Source organism: Cherax quadricarinatus, chromosome 1, assembly GCF_038502225.1.
Source record: "Cherax quadricarinatus isolate ZL_2023a chromosome 1, ASM3850222v1, whole genome shotgun sequence".
Lineage (NCBI taxonomy): Eukaryota > Metazoa > Arthropoda > Malacostraca > Decapoda > Parastacidae > Cherax > Cherax quadricarinatus.
This window is the reverse complement of record NC_091292.1, coordinates 43,005,982-43,024,547: the sequence shown is the minus strand read 5'-3', so window position 1 is coordinate 43,024,547 and position 18,566 is coordinate 43,005,982.

The following is an 18,566-nucleotide window of genomic DNA, read 5'->3' as shown; positions in this document are numbered from 1 at the left end:
TTCGGTTCCTTAGCCTTCATTTTTTATCTATTTATAAACACATCCGGGGTTTCCCACCAAGGCAGGATGGCCACCAAGGCAGGGTGGCCACCAAGGCAGGGTGGCCGCCAAGGCAGGGTGGCCACCAAGGCAGGGTGGCCACCAAGGCAGGGTGGCCACCATGGCAGGGTGGCCCGAAAAACAAAAACTTTCACCATCATTCACTTCATCACTGTTTTGCTAGAGGCACGCTTACACTGCAGTTATAAAACTGCAACGTTAACACCCCTCCTTCAGACTGCAAGTTCTGTACCTCCCATCTCCAGGATTCAAGTCCTACACTTCTCACACTCCAACAGCACGTCAAATCCTAAAAATCATTTGTCTCCATTCACTCCTACATAACACGCTCACGCATGCTTGCTGGAAGTCCAAGCCCCTCGCACACAAAACCTCCTTCATCCCCCGTCTAACATTTCCTAGGCCTACCTCTACTCTGCCTTAATTCCACTACAGATTTATATGCTCTCGAAGTGATTTTATTTTGTTCCATTTCCTATACATGTCTGAACCACCTCATCAACCCCTCCTCAGCCTTATGGATAATAGTTTTGGTAATCCCACACCTCCTCCTAATTTCCAAACTTCGAATTCTCTGCGTTATATTCACACCACACATTGCCCTCAGACATGACATCTCCACTGCCTCCAGCCTTTTCCTTGTTGCAACATTCACTACCCATGCTTTGCACCCATATAAGAGTGTTGGTATAACTATACTCTCATACATTTCCCTCTTTTCTTCCGTGGGCAAAGTTCTTACTCTCCACAGACTCCTTAGTGCTCCACTCACCTTTTTTCCCTCGTCAGTTTTGTGATTCATTTCATCTTTCATAGACCCATCTGGTGACACGCCCACTCCTAAATATTTGAATACATTCACCTCCTCCATACTCTCTCCCTCCAATCTGATATCCAGTCTTTCATTACCTATTGTTTTTATCCTCATAACCTTACTCTTTCCTATATTCACTTTTAATTTTCTTATTTTACATACCATACCAAACTCATCCACCAACCTCTGCAACTTCTCCTCAGAATCTCCCAAAAGCACAGTGTCATCAGCAGAGAGCAACAGTGACAACTCCCACTTTGTTTTAGATTCTTTATCTTGCCAACACCCAAGCATTCACTTCTCTTACAACCCCATCTATAAATTTATTAAACAACCACTTTCACTCGCAGACGACTCTCACTCCCAACCTACTCCCACTTTTAACACACGTTTGCACTGAACCCACTTTCACTCCCAATCCAAATCCGTTCCCACTCCCAACCCATTCCCACTCCCATCCCACTTCCACTTCCTACCAACTCTCACTCCAAACCCACTTTCCCGCCCAACCCACTTCCACTCCTAGCTCACTTCTACTTCTAACCAACTCCCACTACAAATCCAATCCCACTCCTTACCCACTACGATTCTCAGCACACTCCCATTTTCAACACGAATCCCATCTCATTGCCACTCCAACTCTCAGAACTTTGTCATTTCCTCTCCCGACCTTCCTAGCAGCTCCTTCCATTTTCCTTTATAGCTGCTCCTTCCATCTTCCTTCACAGCAGCTCCTTCCAGCTTCATTCCTAGCAACTCCTACCATCTTCTTTCCTAACAGCTCCTGCTACCTTCCTAGCAGCTCTTACCATCATCCTAGCAATACCTACCATCTTCCTAGCTGCACAGGGGTTGGCAACCTTTTGGCGAGAGAGGGCCAGACAGCTATTCAGTCCCCCTGAGGAGGGCCATGTTATTAAATGTAACATAAAAATAAATTCTGGAACTCAGACCGTTCTGTCCAGGAAGCTGCCTTGGTCTGGAGGTTTTAAGAGAAAAAAAGGATTTTAATATAATTTTATTTAAACAAGGTTCCTTATCGTACTGCATCAATAAGAGAAAAAAACAGCTACAAACACAATTAACAAAAAATGCAAATTCCTTACTAAAAACAAAATACAGTTCGAAATGGCAAATTATTTAATGAGACACTTGTTTCTGTTTATTGTTCGATAACTTCTCTACATCAGGTGAAATATTTGTGGATGACAGGAGCGAAACATCATCCAGGTGGTGGTCACTCAACCTTTTTCTTAAACCAATTTTACTATATTTCATTTTCGAAAAACAGTTGTTCACAAGTATATGTACTTCCAAATAATGATATCATCATTTTCGCATTATTGAAGATTTTTTTTTTTTATTTTCCTCTTGGCAATACATAATTCTTATAGAAGTCAGCAGTGGATGCGAACTGTAACTTCGATTTCAAAAATTTGTCGTATTGTAATTCCAAATGCCACTTGCTTCACTTCTGTTTCGTAAGGAGTATCGTGTAATTTATATAGATTTCCATTTTGCCGAGAGTCAATGTGGGAGGAAAACTCGCTTTTCAAATCCTGAATAGAGCTCACAAAGATGTCTGGTATTATATTTATCTCTTGTGATTTTGGAGATTTGGAAAATGAAAGTAGTTACCTTTCTGAAGTTGTGATTCCCACAGTCGAAGTTTTCTTTCAAAAGCAGTAATATTACCGAACATCTCAAATACAAGCTTTTTCTATCCTTGAAGCTCAAGATTCAAAGTGTTCATGTGGGTCGTGATGTTCATGTGGGTCGTGATGTTCATGTGGGTCGTGATGTCCACTAAAAAAGCTAACTTGACAGTCGTCTGTGGTTCATGAGAGTAAGAATTATCTTGGTCTTTGCTCTCTAAAACATAGCAACCTCTTCTCTCAATGCATATGCTCGTTCCAGCATTTTTCCGCTGCAAAGCTATCGAACATTTGAAAAATATGTAAGGTTGCCATCCTCTGCTTCAACTTGTTTTAGAAAATCTTGAAACTGGAGGTGATTTAGTCCCCTTGACAGCATAAAATTCACTGTTTTCACGAACACTGCCACGATGTCCTTAAAATTCAGTGACTCTGCACATAATGCATCCTGATGAATAATGCAATGAAGTCTGGTTAGTTTTTGATCAATACCTATGAGCTCTTGGAGTAATGCAACAAACCCTTTTTCTCTGCAATCTTGAAGAATGATTCTACAAGATTGATGGACTGAACACATCGACTCCAGGCTAAGGGACTGATTACCTCAAATTCTTCCTCTCCTTACACCTCTCTGCTTTGTATTGGACTGATGAAGCCACTGTGTGGCGAAACGTTTCCTCAATAAAGATTCCTACATGTTGCATAAATGTTTCAATCTTCAACTTGTCGTTTTTTTTAAACCATTTATCACAAACTTTAATAAATCAAGATTCATTTCGGTAATCCATCTTATGCTTTCCAAAATATCTGCTCCAGTGCTAATGTCCTTCACAGGAATCAGTTGTACAAATTCTTCCACAATAACAAATGTTGGTGTAACACCCCCACAAACACTGCAAGTTTAAAAAATAACAAAAAAAGTCACAATACCGTGACTGGAACGATACACAAATAACCCGCACATAAAAGAGAGAAGCTTACGACGACATTTCGGTCCGGCTTGGACCATTTACAAAGTCACACCACCGCCTCTTCCTGCCTATATATAGCCGTCCTGCTCCACTTCTGGTTAGTGTGACTTTGTAAATGGTCCAAGTCGGACCGAAACGTCGTCGTAAGCTTCTCTCTTTTATGTGCGGGTTATTTGTGTACTGAATGAACATTTGTGTACTGCAAGTTTACAAGTATCCTTCATATCTGTGCTGTCATTAACACCAACAGAATAATACTCCAGATTTTTTAAAATGCCCTCAAAGCGTCTTATGGCATCTGCTGTCAGTTCTTCAGTTCGTCTTGTTACTGTTCTTGCCCATAAGCTAATCGAAGAGAATAATTCCCTTTTTTCTGGACAAACAACATCCACAACCTTCAACAATTCTTTGCAGACCTCTCCATCAGTAAGAGGTTTCATTCTTTCTGCAATTAGTTTTGACACCTCGTGTCTAGCATGAGTGTTTCGCTCGTTTGACACCTCGTAGCTAGCACGAGTGTTTCGCTCGTTTGACACCTTGTAGCTAGCACGAGTGTTTCGCTCGTTTGACACCTCGTGTCTAGCATGAGTGTTTCGCTCGTTTGACACCTTGTAGCTAGTATGAGTGTTTCGCTCGTTTGACACCTTGTAGCTAGCACGAGTGTTTCGCTCGCTTTGTTAAATTATTTTTGAGTCGTGCAACTTCGTCTTCCAGAGCTTTTACAGTGAAACTCTTGTAATGATTATGACGAGTTTCATAATGCCGTTCAATATTTGAAATTTTTTTTCACGGCAATGGTTTCTTGACAAATTAAGCAAACACATTTTCCATAGTGCCCAATAAAAAAAATAGCTAAGTGTCCAGCCATCGTAAAAATTTCGGCACCCAAAATCCACTTTTCTTTTCTTAGTTTACATGGGCTTGTTTCTGCTCAGACAAAAAAGACTTCTGGAAAGTAAAGAGAAAAAAAGTATGGTAATTAGTATGGAGAAATAAGTAACCATCAAAACAAATAAGTAACCATCAAAATAAGTAACCATCAAAACAAATAAGTAACCATCAAAATAAGTAACCATCAAAACAAATGCAAATACAGTAATATGATCTAACGACGTCGTTAGATCAGGTTTGCCAATAGTTTTACCACTCAAATGAGAAGCTCTAAGCAGGGAGGATACGAAGTAACTTTCTCAGGGACTGTTTAACCTTGAAGTGAACTACTGCATCTGTATTCCATACTAATTAGATAATTAGTGTTCAGGTGTTAAGTTTACGGGCCGGACGAAAATCTCATACGGGCCGGGGGTTGCAGACCCATATGCTGTTCCTGTTATTTTCCTTCCTAGCAGCTAATATTATCAACCTAGTAGCTCCTACTATCTTCATAGTTGTTCCTACTATCTTCCTTCCTAGCTGCTTCTATCAACTTAATTCCTAGCAGCTCCTACCATTTTCCTTCCTAGTTGCTCCTATCATCTTCCTAGCAGCTCATTCCATATTTCTTCCTAGTTGCTCCTACCATCTTCCTTCCTAGCAGCTCCAATAATCTTCCTTCCTAGCAGCTCCTACCATCTTCCTTCCTAGTTGTTTCTACCATCTACCCTCCTAGCAGCTCCAACCATCTTCTCTCCAAGCAGCTCCAACCATCTTCCTTCCTAGCAACTCCTACCATTTTCCTCCCTAGCAGCTCCAACCATCTTCCCTCCTAGCAGCTCAAACCATCTTCCCTCCTAGCAGCTCCAACCAACTTCCTTCCTAGCAGCTCCTACCATTTTCCTCCATAGCAGCTCCAACCATCTTCCCTCCTAGCAGCTCCAACCATCTTCCCTCCTAGCAGCTCCTACCATTTTCCTCCCTAGCAGCTCCAACCCTCTTCCCTCCAGCAGCTCCAACCATCTTCCTACCTAGCAGCTCCTACCATCTTCCCTCCTAGCAGCTCCAACCATCTTCCTTCCTAGCAACTCCTACCATCTTCCCTCCTAGCAGCTCCTAACATCTTCCTTCCCAGTTGTTTCTACCATTTTCCCTCCTAGCAACTCCAACCATCTTCCTTCCTAGCAACTCCTACCATCTTCCCTCCTAGCAGCTCCTACCATTTTCCTCCCTAGCAGCTCCAACCATCTTCCCTCCTAGCAGCTACTACCATCTTTCTTCCTAGCAACTCCTACCATCTTCCCTCCTAGCAGCTCCAACCATCTTCCTTCCTAGCAACTCCTACCATCTTCCCTCCTAGCAGCTCCTACCATCTTCCTTCCCAGTTGTTTCTACCATCTTCCTTCCTAGCTGTTCCTACCATTTTCCACCCTAGCAGCTCCAATCATCTTCCCTCCTAGCAGCTCCTACCATCTTTCTTCCTAGCAGCTCCTATCCACATTCACTGTGTGTGGTTCTATCATGTCCACATTCACTGTGTGTGATTCTATCATGTTCACATTCGCTATGTGTGGTTCTTTCATGTCCATATTCACTGTGTGGGATTCTTTCATGTCCACATTCACTGTGTGTGGTTCTATCATGTTCACATTCACTGTGTGTGGTTCTATTATATCCATATTCACTGTGTGTGGTTTTATCATATCCACATTCACTGTCAATGGTTCAATCATGTCCACATTCACTCTGAATGGTTCTATCATGTCCACATTCACTGTGTGTGGTTCGATCATGTCCACATTCACTGTGTGTGGATCTATCATGTCCACATACACTGTATGTGGTTGTATCATGTCCACATTCACTGTGTGTGGTTCTATCATGTCAACATACACTGTGTGTGATTCTCTCATGTCCAAATTCACTGTGTGTGGTTCTGTCATGTCCACATTCACAGTGTGTGGTTCTATCATGTCAACATACACTGTGCGTGGTTCTATCATGAGCACACTCACTGTGTGTGGTTCTATCATGTCAACATACACTGTGTGTGGTTCTATCATGTACACATTCACTATGTGTGGTTCTATCATGTCCACATTCACTATGAGTGGTTCTGTCATGTCCACATTCACTATGTGTAGTTCAATCATGTCCACATTCACTGTGAGTGCTTCTATCATGTCCACATTCACTGTGTGTGGTTATGTCATGTCCACATACATTATGTGCGGTTTGATCATGTCCACATTCACTGTGTGTGGTTCTATCATGTCCACATGTACTGTGTGGGGTTCTATCATGTTCACATTCACTGTGTGTGGCTCTATCATGTTCATATACACTGTGTGTGGTTCTATCGTGTCCACACTCACTGTGTGTGGTTCTGTCATGTCCACATTCACTGTGTGGCTCTGTCATGTCCACAAACACTGTGTATGGTTCTATCATGTCCACATTCACTGTGCGTGGTTCTGTCAAGTGCACTTTCACTGTGTGTGGTTCTATCATGTCCGCATATACTGTTCGTGGTTCTGTCATGTCCACATTCACTGTGTGTGGTTCTATCATGTCCGCATATACTGTGTGTGGTTCTATCATGGCCATATTCACTTTGCGTGGTTCTATCATGTCCATATTCACTGTGTGGTTCTGTCATGTCCACATTTACAGTGTGTGGTTCTATTATATTCACATTCACTGTGTGTGGTTCTATCATGTCTACATCCACTGTATGTGGTTATGTCATGTCCACATAGACTGTGTGTGGATCTTTCATGTCCACATTCACTCTGTGTGGTTCTGTCATGTCAGCATTCACTGTGTGTCATTCTATCATAACCACATTCACTGTGTGTGGTTCTATTATCTATGTCCACATTCACTGTGTGTGGTTCTATTATATCCACATTCACTGTGTGTGGTTCTATCATGTCAACATTCAGTGTGTGTGATTCCATCATCTCCACATTCACTATGTGGTTCTATCACGACCACATTCACTGTGTGTGGTTCTATCATGTCCACATTCACTGTGAATGGTTCTATCATGTCCACATTCACTGTGTGTGGTTCTGTCATGTCCATATACTATGTGTGTGGTTCTATCATGTTCACATTCACTGTGTGTGGTTCTATCATGTTCATATTCACTGTGTGTGGTTCTATCATGTCTACACTCACTGTGTGTGGTTCTATTCTGTCCACATTCACTGTGTGTGATTCTGTCATGTCCATATTTACTGTGTGTGGTTCTTTCATATCCACATTCACTGTGTGTGGTTCTGTCATGTCCATATACTATGTGTGTGGTTCTATCATGTCCACATACACTGTGTGTGGTTCTGTCATGTCCATATTTACTGTGTGTGGTTCTTTCATGTCCACATTCACTGTGTGTGGTTCTGTCATGTCCACATTCACCATGTGTAGTTCTATCATGTCCACATTCACTGTGTGTTGTTCTATCATGTTCACAAACGCTATGTGTGGTACTATCACGTCCATATTCACTTTGTGTGGTTCTATCATGTCCTCATTCACTGTGTGTGGTTCTAACTTGTTCACATTCACTGTGTGTGGTTCTATCACGTCCATATTCACTGTGTGTGGTTCTATCATGTTCACATTCGCTATGTGTGGTTCTATAATGTCCATATTCACTGTGTGTGATTCTATCATGTCCACATTCACTGTGTGTGGTTCTATCATGTCCATATTCACTGTGTGTGGTTCTATCATGTTCACAAACGCTATGTGTGGTACTATCACGTCCATATTCACTGTGTGTGGTTCTAACTTGTTCACATCCGCTATGTGTGGTTCTATAATGTCCATATTCACTGTGTGTGATTCTATCATGTCCACATTCACTGTGTGCGGTTCGATCATGTCCACATTCACTGTGTGTGGTTCTATCATGTCCACATACTCTGTGTGTGGTTCTAACTTGTTCACATTCAATGTGTGTGTGATTCTAGCATATCTACATACACTGTTAGTGGTTCACTCATGTCCACATTCACTGTGAGTGGTTCTATCATGTCCACATTCTCTGTGTGGTTCTATATTGTTCACATTCACTGTGTGTGGTTCGCTCATGTCCAAATTCACTGTGTGTGGTTCTATCATATCCACATACACTGTGTGTGGCTCTAACATGTCCACACACACTGTGTATGGTTCTATCATGTCCACATTCACTGTGCGTGGTTCTATCATGTGCACATTCACTGTGTGTGGTTCTATCATGGCCATATTTACTGTGTGTGGTTCTCTCATGTCCACATTCACTGTGTGTGGTTCTATCATGTCCACATACACTGTGTGTGGTTCTATCATGTCCACATACGCTGTGTGTGGTTCTATCATGCTCATATTCACTGTGTGTGGTTCTATCATGTCCACATTCACTGTGTGTGGTTCTATCATGCTCATATTCACTGTGTGTGGTTCTATAATGTCCACACTCACTGTGTGTGGTTCTATAATGCCACATTCACTGTGTGTGGTTCTATCATGTCCACATTCACTGTGTGTGGTTCTATCATGTCCGCATATACTGTGTGTGGTTCTCTCATGCTAACTTTCACTGTGTGTGGTTCTATCATGTCCACATACACTGTGTGTGGTTCTATCATGTCCACATACACTGTGTGTGGTTCTATCATGTCCACATACACTGTGTGTGGTTCTATCATGTCCACATACACTGTGTGTGATTCTATCATGTCCACATTCACTGTGTGTGGTTCTATAATGTCCACATTCACTGTGTGTGGTTCTATTATGTCCACACTCACTGTGTGTGGTTCTATAATGTCCACCTTCACTGTGTGTGGTTCTATCATGTCCACATATACTGTGTATGGCTTTATCATGTACACATTCACTGCGTGTGGTTCTATCCTGTCTACATTCACTGTGTGTGGGTCTATCATGTCCACATTCACTGTGTGTGGTTCTGTCAGGTCCACATTCACTGTGTGTGGTTCTCTCATCTCCACATGTACTGTGTGTGGTTCTATCATGTCCACATTCACTGTGTGTGGTTTTATCATGTCCACATTCACTGTTTGTGGTTGTATCATGTCCACATTCATTCATTATAGTGGCCGCCGCAGCGGTAGTGGCCTCCGCAGCGGTAGTGACCGCAGCAGCAGTAGTGACCGCCGCAGCGGTAGTTACCGCTTCAGCGGTAGTGGCCGCCGCAGTGGTAGTGACCGCTGCAGTGGTAGTGACCGCCGCAGCGGTAGTGACCGCTGCAGTGGTAGTGACCGCCGCAGCGGTAGTGACCGCCGCAGCGATAGTGAGCGCCCCAGCGGTAGTGGCCGCAGCAGCGATAGTGAGCGCCCCAGCGGTAGTGGCCGCAGCAGCGATAGTGAGCGCCCCAGCGGTAGTGATCGCAGCAGCGTTAGTGAGCGCCCCGGCGGTAGTGGCCGCAGCAGCGATAGTGGCCGCAGCAGCGGTAGTGGCCGCAGCAGCGGTAGTGGCCGCAGCAGAGGTAGTGGCCGCAGCAGCGGGCTGGTCCCAGACGAAGAAAACTACACCATGCGGGTATTCTTGTATATCTGATATATCACACCTTCTCCCTAGTCAAAGTCAGAATCTCACTGTGACTAAGACAGTCGGATATGTGTCTGTCACACAAGACTTAGCGATTTCACTTTGCACTATTAAGTGCGCTCAGTGAGTCACTGGTTCCTGATCCAGCTTTAAAAGATTTTATTGGCCTTTTAAATGCTTATTCTTAGACAGTTGAATTTATAAGAGCTGTTAGCTGAGATTTTTTATAATCACAGCTTTATCTAATTCATATTAATATCCAGTTCTTACGCCTTAGTGAAGAACAGATGTAAGAATAAGAATGATAAGGCACAATACCCTGACTGGAACAATACACAAATAACCCGCTCATAGGAGAATGGAACTTATTTTGACGTTCCGCTCCGACTCCGTCCATAAAGTAGTAACACAGAAGCCAGAAGGGAAGGGAGCCAGTATATGCGACATGGGGTCGGGGCTGGGAGTACCACGAGAGGGGGTCTGGGCTGGGAGAACTACGAGAGGGGGTCGCGGCTGGGAGAACTACGAGAGGGGGTCGGGGCTGGGAGAGCTACGAGAGGGGGTCGGGGCTGGGAGAACTACGAGAGGGGGTCGGGGCTGGGAGGACTACGAGAGGGGGTCGGGGCTGGGAGGACTACGAGAGGGGGTCGGGGCTGGGAGAACTACGAGAGGGGGTGGGGGTTGGGAGAACTACGAGAGGGGGTCGGGGCTGGGAGAACTACGAGAGGGGGTCGAGGCTGGGAGAACTACGAGAGGGGGTCGGGGCTGGGAGGACTACGCGAGGGGGTGGGGGCTGGGAGGACTACGAGAGGGGGTCGGGGCTGGGAGGACTACGAGAGGGGGTCGGGGCTGGGAGAACTACGAGTGCAAGCAGTAGAAATATAATAAAGTTAGTGGTGGTAGCGGTAGAGCAATGACCAACCATTTTATTACTGCACTTCTCGGGTTAGTGGTATGTTACACTCGGTGAATAGTTAATAGTCGACATTCCAACTTAAACTAACTCCACCTAACCTAACTTAACTTTACCTAACTTATACTAATTTTACCTAACCTAACCTAACTTTTCCTATCCTAACCTAACCTAACTTTACCTAAGCTAATCTAACCTAACCTAGCTTTACCTAACCTAACTTAACCAAACCTAACCTAATGTAACTTTATCTAACCTTACCTAACCTAACCTAACCTAACCTAACCTAACCTAACCTAACCTAACCTATCCTATCCTAACCTACCCTACCCTACCCTAACTTTACCTAACCTAACCCAACTTCACTTAACCAAGTAAAATAAATCAAGAAACTTAAACTCTAGGAAGACGGGTTGCAAATAAAGCAGTCACACTCTGCAAGTAGTCTTATCAGTAGCTGTTATCTATATAGAGCAGGATAATGGTGTTGCTTCCATGCAACTATCATACAAAATAAGGTTGTACCATACAACATAATCGCTATTCTTCTTTCTTTACGCTTTCTAAAATAAAAACAATTCTCAATACTTGGTTCTCTTCTCAGTTCTTCTTCTCTCCTGCATTGTAAACTTTAAGTTGCTCTTAAAGACTCACTAGAGCCAAGACTTTAAGACTCCAAATTTACCAGAGGGAAAAGTTAACTTCAGAGATTCCATTCTACCGAAGTTTATCTCTCCATAAAAATCGTCGACTTCATGGAATAAGGCTTAACTAAAAGCTTGTTTTATTTATTTATTTATGTACATTATATATTCTGGGGATTTGGTCAAGAAAAGCCTTGATGGGTTTTAAGATTAGTTCTGTTTGAGACCGAACGGAAACTCTTGAACGGCAGTTTGCTGATTAACAGAAATTATATTTTTTTGGTTTCAAGATATTGATAACACCTTTGTTTATTTTTTCTCCTTCTTGGAGAGTTTACGAACATGCATCCATATTATTAAGACATGATGTATGTAACATTTTAAAATACATTATATTAAAGGAATATATATATATATATATATATATATATATATATATATATATATATATATATATATATATATATATATATATATATATATATATATATATATATATATATATATATATATATATATATATATATATATATATATGAAAGCCTAGGGAACAAATGGATTTATAAGTTAAAAACAGAGAAGGGGAGTTAGTAGATGGGAAGATAGAGGTTTTGGGTAGATGGCTAGAATATTTTGAGGAACTTTTAAATGTCGACGAAGAAAGGGAAGAGGTAATTTCATCCACTGGCCAGGGAAGTACACCATCTTTTAGAAGTGAAGAAGAGCAGGATATGAGTGTGGGGGAGGGGCGTGAGGCATTACGTAGGATGAAAGAGGGTAAAGCAGCTGGAACTGACGGGATCATGACAGAAATGTTAAAAGCAGGGGGGGACATAGTGTTGGAGTGGTTGGTATTTTTGTTTAATAAATGTATGAAAGAGGGGAAGGTACCTAGGGATTGGCGGAGAGCGTGTATAGTCCCTTTATATAAAGGGAAGGGGGACAAAAGAGATTGTAAAAAATATAGAGGAATAAGTTTACTGAGTATACCAGGAAAAGTGTACGGTAGGATTATTATTGAAAGAATTAGAGGTAAGACAGAATGTTGGATTGCGGATGAGCAAGGAGGTTTCAGAGTGGGTAGGGGATGTGTAGATCAAGTGTTTACATTGAAGCATATATGTGAGCAGTATTTAGATAAAGGTAGGGAAGTTTTTATTGCATTTATGGATTTAGAAAAGGCATATGATAGAGTGGATAGGGGAACCATGTGGCAGATGTTGCAAGTATATGGAATAGGTGGTAAGTTATTAAGTGCTGTAAAGAGTTTTTATGAGGATAGTGAGGCTCAGGTTAGGGTGTGTAGAAGAGAGGGAGAATACTTCCCGGTAAAAGTAGGTCTTAGACAGGGATGTGTAATGTCACCATGGTTGTTTAATATATTTATAGATGGGGTTGTAAAAGAAGTAAATGCTAGGGTGTTCGGGAGAGGGGTGGGATTAAATTATGGGGAATTAAATACAAAATGGGAAGTGACACAGTTTCTTTTTGCTGTTGATACTGTACTTATGGAAGATTCTAAAGAAAAATTGCAAAGGTTAATGGACGAATTTGGGAGTGTGTGTAAAGGTAGAAAGTTGAAAGTGAACATAGAAAAGAGTAAGGTGATGAGAGTATCAAATGATTTAGATAAAGAAAAATTGGATATCAAATTGGGGAGGAGGAGTATGGAAGAAGTGAATGTTTTCAGATACTTGGGAGTTGACATGTCAGTGGATGGATTTATGAAGGATGAGGTTAATCATAGAATTGATGAAGGAAAAAAGGCTAGTGGTGCTTTGAGGTATATGTGGAGGTAAAAAATGTTATCTATGGAGGCAAAGAAAGGAATGTATGAAAGTAAAGTAGTACCAATACTCTTATATGGGTGGGAAGCTTGGGTTGTAAATGCTGCAGCAAGGAGGCGGTTGGAAGCAGTGGAGATGTCCTGTCTAAGAGCAATGTGTGGGGTAAATATTATGCAGAAAATTCGGAGTGTGGAAATTAGGAGAAGGTGTGGAGTTAATAAAAGTATTAGTCAGAGGGCGGAACAGGGTTTGTTGAGGTGGTTTGGTCATTTAGAGAGAATGGATCAAAGTAGAATGACATGGAGAGTGTATAAATCTGTAGGGGAAGGAAGGCGGGGTAGGAGTCGTCCTCGAAAAGGTTGGAGGAGGGGGTAAAGGAGGTGTTGTGGGCGAGGGGTTTGGACTTCCAGCAAGCGTGCGTGAGCGTGTTAGGAGTGAATGGAAACGGATGGTATTTGGGACCTGACAATCTGTTGGAGTGTGAGCAGGGTAATATTTAGTGAAGGGATTCAGGGAAACCGGATATTTTATATAACCGGACTTGAGTCCTGGAAATGGGAAGTACAATGCCTGCACTTTAAAGGAGGGGTTTGGGATATTGGCAGTTTGGAGAGATATATTGTGTATTCTTAAACGTATATACCTCTATTCTGTATTCTGGGCACCTCTACAAAAACAGTGATTATGTGTCAGTGAGGTGAAAATGTTGAATGATGATGAAAGTATTTTCTTTTTGGGGATTTTCTTTCTCTTTGGGTCACCCTGCCTCGGTAGGAGACGGCCGACTTGTTGAATATATATATATATATATATATATATATATATATATATATAAACATATATATATATATAAATATATATATATATATATTTATATATATATATACATATATATATATGTATATATATACATATATATATATGTCGTGCCGAATATGTAAAACTGGTCAGTTAGCAACAAGAACTCATTTGAAAATAAATCCTTTCTAAAATTTTCTCTTATACGTTTAAAGATATATTTTTTTTCATTAATGTTAGTGCAAAAATTTTTAATTTTGCACCAAAAGAATCTTAGAAAACTTACTTAACCTTATTATAACAAGCGCAATTTATTTTAGCCTAACCCAACTAAATACATTTTAGATTTGTTTACAATAATTTAATACTAAAATTGTGACCATATATCCTGATGCAAATGGAATCATCAGGACAGTTGATGTTTTAAACAAAGGTGTAGTGAATAAGTGGACAATAAATAATCTAGTGCCGTTAGAATTACACAGTGTTGAAAACAAAATTAGTGATTCTCCAGAAACCGCACAGACTAAAGCTGTTCAGAAAAGACAAGCAGCAGTGGTGGCGAGTGAGAAAATCAAATTAATGTTAAGTGATGAATAGTTCACCTGCAGCGAACCTCTGGCGCCCCCCAGTGTGGAGAAATTTTCTCCAGGAGGGTGGTATCAGCCCCCTTCAGCCCTTTCAGCCCCTTCAGCCCCTTTCAGCCCTGAGGGGCCAAGCCCTCTCAGAAGGGGTGAGCATCTTGTTTACTGCTACAGTGAGTAATTGATCACAGATGCTATGCCACGTAGTCAAGTGACCTCTACTCCTTGCAGCGGTGTTCCAAAGTGTATTTTTATAAGAGACAGAACATTCTTACTTTAGCAGGACAATTAAGGAAAATCCTGCTCCCACTTTATTACCATAGTAAAGATAGTGTACATTGTTGTCTATGCTTAAGACAGCAAGAAAAAAACATTCTGCTTTGCTTCATCGAGGAGGTGACAAGGATGCAAGGTACTAGGTCAGCGTTTTTTTTTTTGTGCTAGGGCAGTGACGACATGGGGCGGTGTGGCGTCGCCAGACTATCTTTGACTCTAGTGAGAGTGACACTGATGCCAGGATAACTAGCAAAGAACACTGATCTGTGCGTTAGTGTGAACAAAGTGTCTCAAACACAATAAACATAAGAGAAGTGTGATCAGCTTCTCTTGTGATACATTGTGAACAATAAAGACAAATCTTGTGGAACATAGTGTACCAGTGTGCGTTTCCTAGACAATGGAAGACGTGGACATCCAAGGACACTTCAGCTTCTGTCAAGTCACCGATACCTGTCGAAGGTGTTGAGAACACCATAGCTCACGTTACAAAGAGCAAGGTATGTTATGAATTTCTTGTAGATCGGGGGATTGCGCAATTCTTGAGTCACAAGGAGTTTGTAATCAACCTATAATCGGCAGTAAGGTGTGGACTTTTGAGTCCAAACAAGTAGGTATTTCGTCAGCCATCATCGAATGAAATATGCTGACATAACACCCCCTAGGGGTAATTTATACTTACAAATTGTATCTCTTGACAGCCCAATGTTGTGATGGTTTCGACAGCTTCTAGACCTCGTCTGCAGGGGCGGCTGTGTAGACGATTTGCTGTCATTTATCAGCTAAGTGTTCATTATATATAGTTATAATTTAAACACAGCAGGTAAGGCCAAAATCTTCAACAGAATGTCTCCATCTCCTCGGATCAAGTTTTTGGATTCCCCCCTCTCAGGGTAAGCATTCAAATGAACTCCTCCTATGAGGCATGGTACTACAGGTCTAAACAAGTGTGACGTCAGTATTCCTCTCATTAAGTTAAATGAACTAAAAAGTGTGTTTACTCGGCGGTCAGTGACGTCACGTGATGACCTCACACATACAAGCTGAATCTTGTCGACTTCCCCCCTATGTCAGTGACGTCACGTGATGGCCGCACACACAGGCTGAATCTTGTCGACTTCCCCCCTACACATTTCATATACAACATAGGGAAAACATTTTCACTCTTAACCCAGGATAACCCAAATAATTTCACAATTTTTCGTTAATACCCACATCAATCCACAATTTCTTCACAAAATACAACACAAGCCTAGACATTTTTTTCGTTTTAACTATTTCATCAGAAAGTCACCACAACACTTATAACCACTTTTCGATAAATTCACTAGTCACAATTTTACATATTACAAAGTTAATACGCACACACTCTCATAAAACATTTGAATACTCACAAAAATACCTTTGAACATTTTCCAAACAACACTGAAACACTTCCAAGACAACATTTTGAGTACTCCCAAATACACAACTGAATACTACTAAAACACCACTGAATACAGTCAAAACACCACCAAAATCACCATAAACTAAGATCAACACCCACACCCCACAACACCCACAACCCACAACACCCACATCCCACAATTTTTTTCTCGTTTTAACTAATTTCATCAGAAAAAGTCACAACAACAACAACACACTTATAACGTCTTTTCGGTATCTCTAGTTCGACAACAACACCCACAAACCCACAACACCCACAACCCACATCACCCACACCCCACAATTCTTTCTCGTTTTAACTATTTCATCAGAAAGTCACCACATCACTTATAACCACTTTTCGATAAATTCACTAGTCACAATTTTACATATTACGAAGTTAATACGCACACACACCTCACTTTGAACACCTTCAAAACACTCTCATAAATCATTTGAATACTCACAAAAATACCTTTGAACATTTCTAAACAACACTGAAACACTTCCAAAACACCATTTGAGTACTCACAAATACACCACTGAATTCTACTAAAGCACCACTGAATACACTCAAAACACCACCAAAATCACCATAAACTAAGATCAACACCCACATGCCACAACCCTCATCACCCACATCACCCACACCTCACAATTTTTTCTCGTTTTAACTAATTTCATCAGAAAAAGTCACAACAACAACACACTTATAACGTCTTTTCGGTATCTCTAGTTCGACAACAACACCCACACCCCACAATATTTTTCTCGTTTTAACTAATTTCATCAGAAAGTCACAACAACAACAACCCACAACTTATAATCACACCTTTGAATACACTCAAAACACCACCAAAATCACCATAAACTAAGATCAACACCCACATCCCACAACACCCACAACCCACAACACCCACATCCCACATTATTTTTCTCGTTTTAACTAATTTCATCAGAAAAAGTCACCACACAACTTATAACCACTTTTCAGCATCTCTAGTTCGACAAACAACACCCACAACCCTCATCAATTACCAATTTATTCACATTTTTTTCCCTTCTTTTTACTGAATCTTAAATGTAATACACATTCCTCTTTACATTACTAAAATTCTAATAAAATCCTCTCCATACCCATGTCCTTGTATCCACATAAATTGATATTATACACGTATCAACTAATCTCACTATCCAACTATTGCGACATGTTTCAACACCCTCCATTCTTTTTCCAATATATCATAACTTTTCAATTCTATAATTTCTTTTTAAAATATTCACACATTACCTTTTATTTTCAGTAAAATCTCCCCATATTTCATTAAATTTCTAATACAACCCTCCCCATACCCCTCTCCATCTCACCCGCATTTCTTCACATCCACTCACCCGTTTCCCATCACACCTCTTCTGAACAAACACAAAATCACATTTCACATCCACAAATGCATCTCATCACCCATCTCAAATCCACTAAAAATCAATGTAACCAAGATATTCACAAAATTCTATAACCACCTAACACACACACACACACACACACACACACACACACACACACACACCTAACCTAACCTAACCTAACCGAACCGAACCTAGCCTAACCTAACCTAACCTAACCTAACCTAACCTAACCTATCCTATCCTATCCTAACCTAACCTAACCTAACCTAACCTAACCTAACCTAACCTAACCTAACCTAACCTAACCTATCCTAACCTAACCTAACCTAACCTAACCTAACTTAACCTAACTTAACCTAACCTAACTTAACCTAACCTAACCTAGCCTATCTTTACCTAACCTAACCTAACCGAACCTAACCTAACCTAACCTAACCTAACCTATCCTATCCTAACCTAACCTAACCTAACCTAACCTAACCTTAACCTAACCTATCCTAACCTATCCTAACCTAGCCTAACCTAACCTAACTTATCCTAACTTAACCTAACCTAACCTAACCTAACCTAACTTATCCTAACCTAACCTAACCTAACTTAACCTAACCTAACCTAACCTTACCTAATCTAACCTAACTTATCCTAACCTAACCTAACCTAACCTAACCTGTGGAGAAATTTTCTCCAGGAGGGGGGTATCAGCCCCCTTCAGCCCCCTCAGCCCCTTTCAGCCCTGAGGGGCCAAGCCCTCTCAGAAGGGGCGAGCGTCTTGTTTACTGCTAGAGTGAGTAATT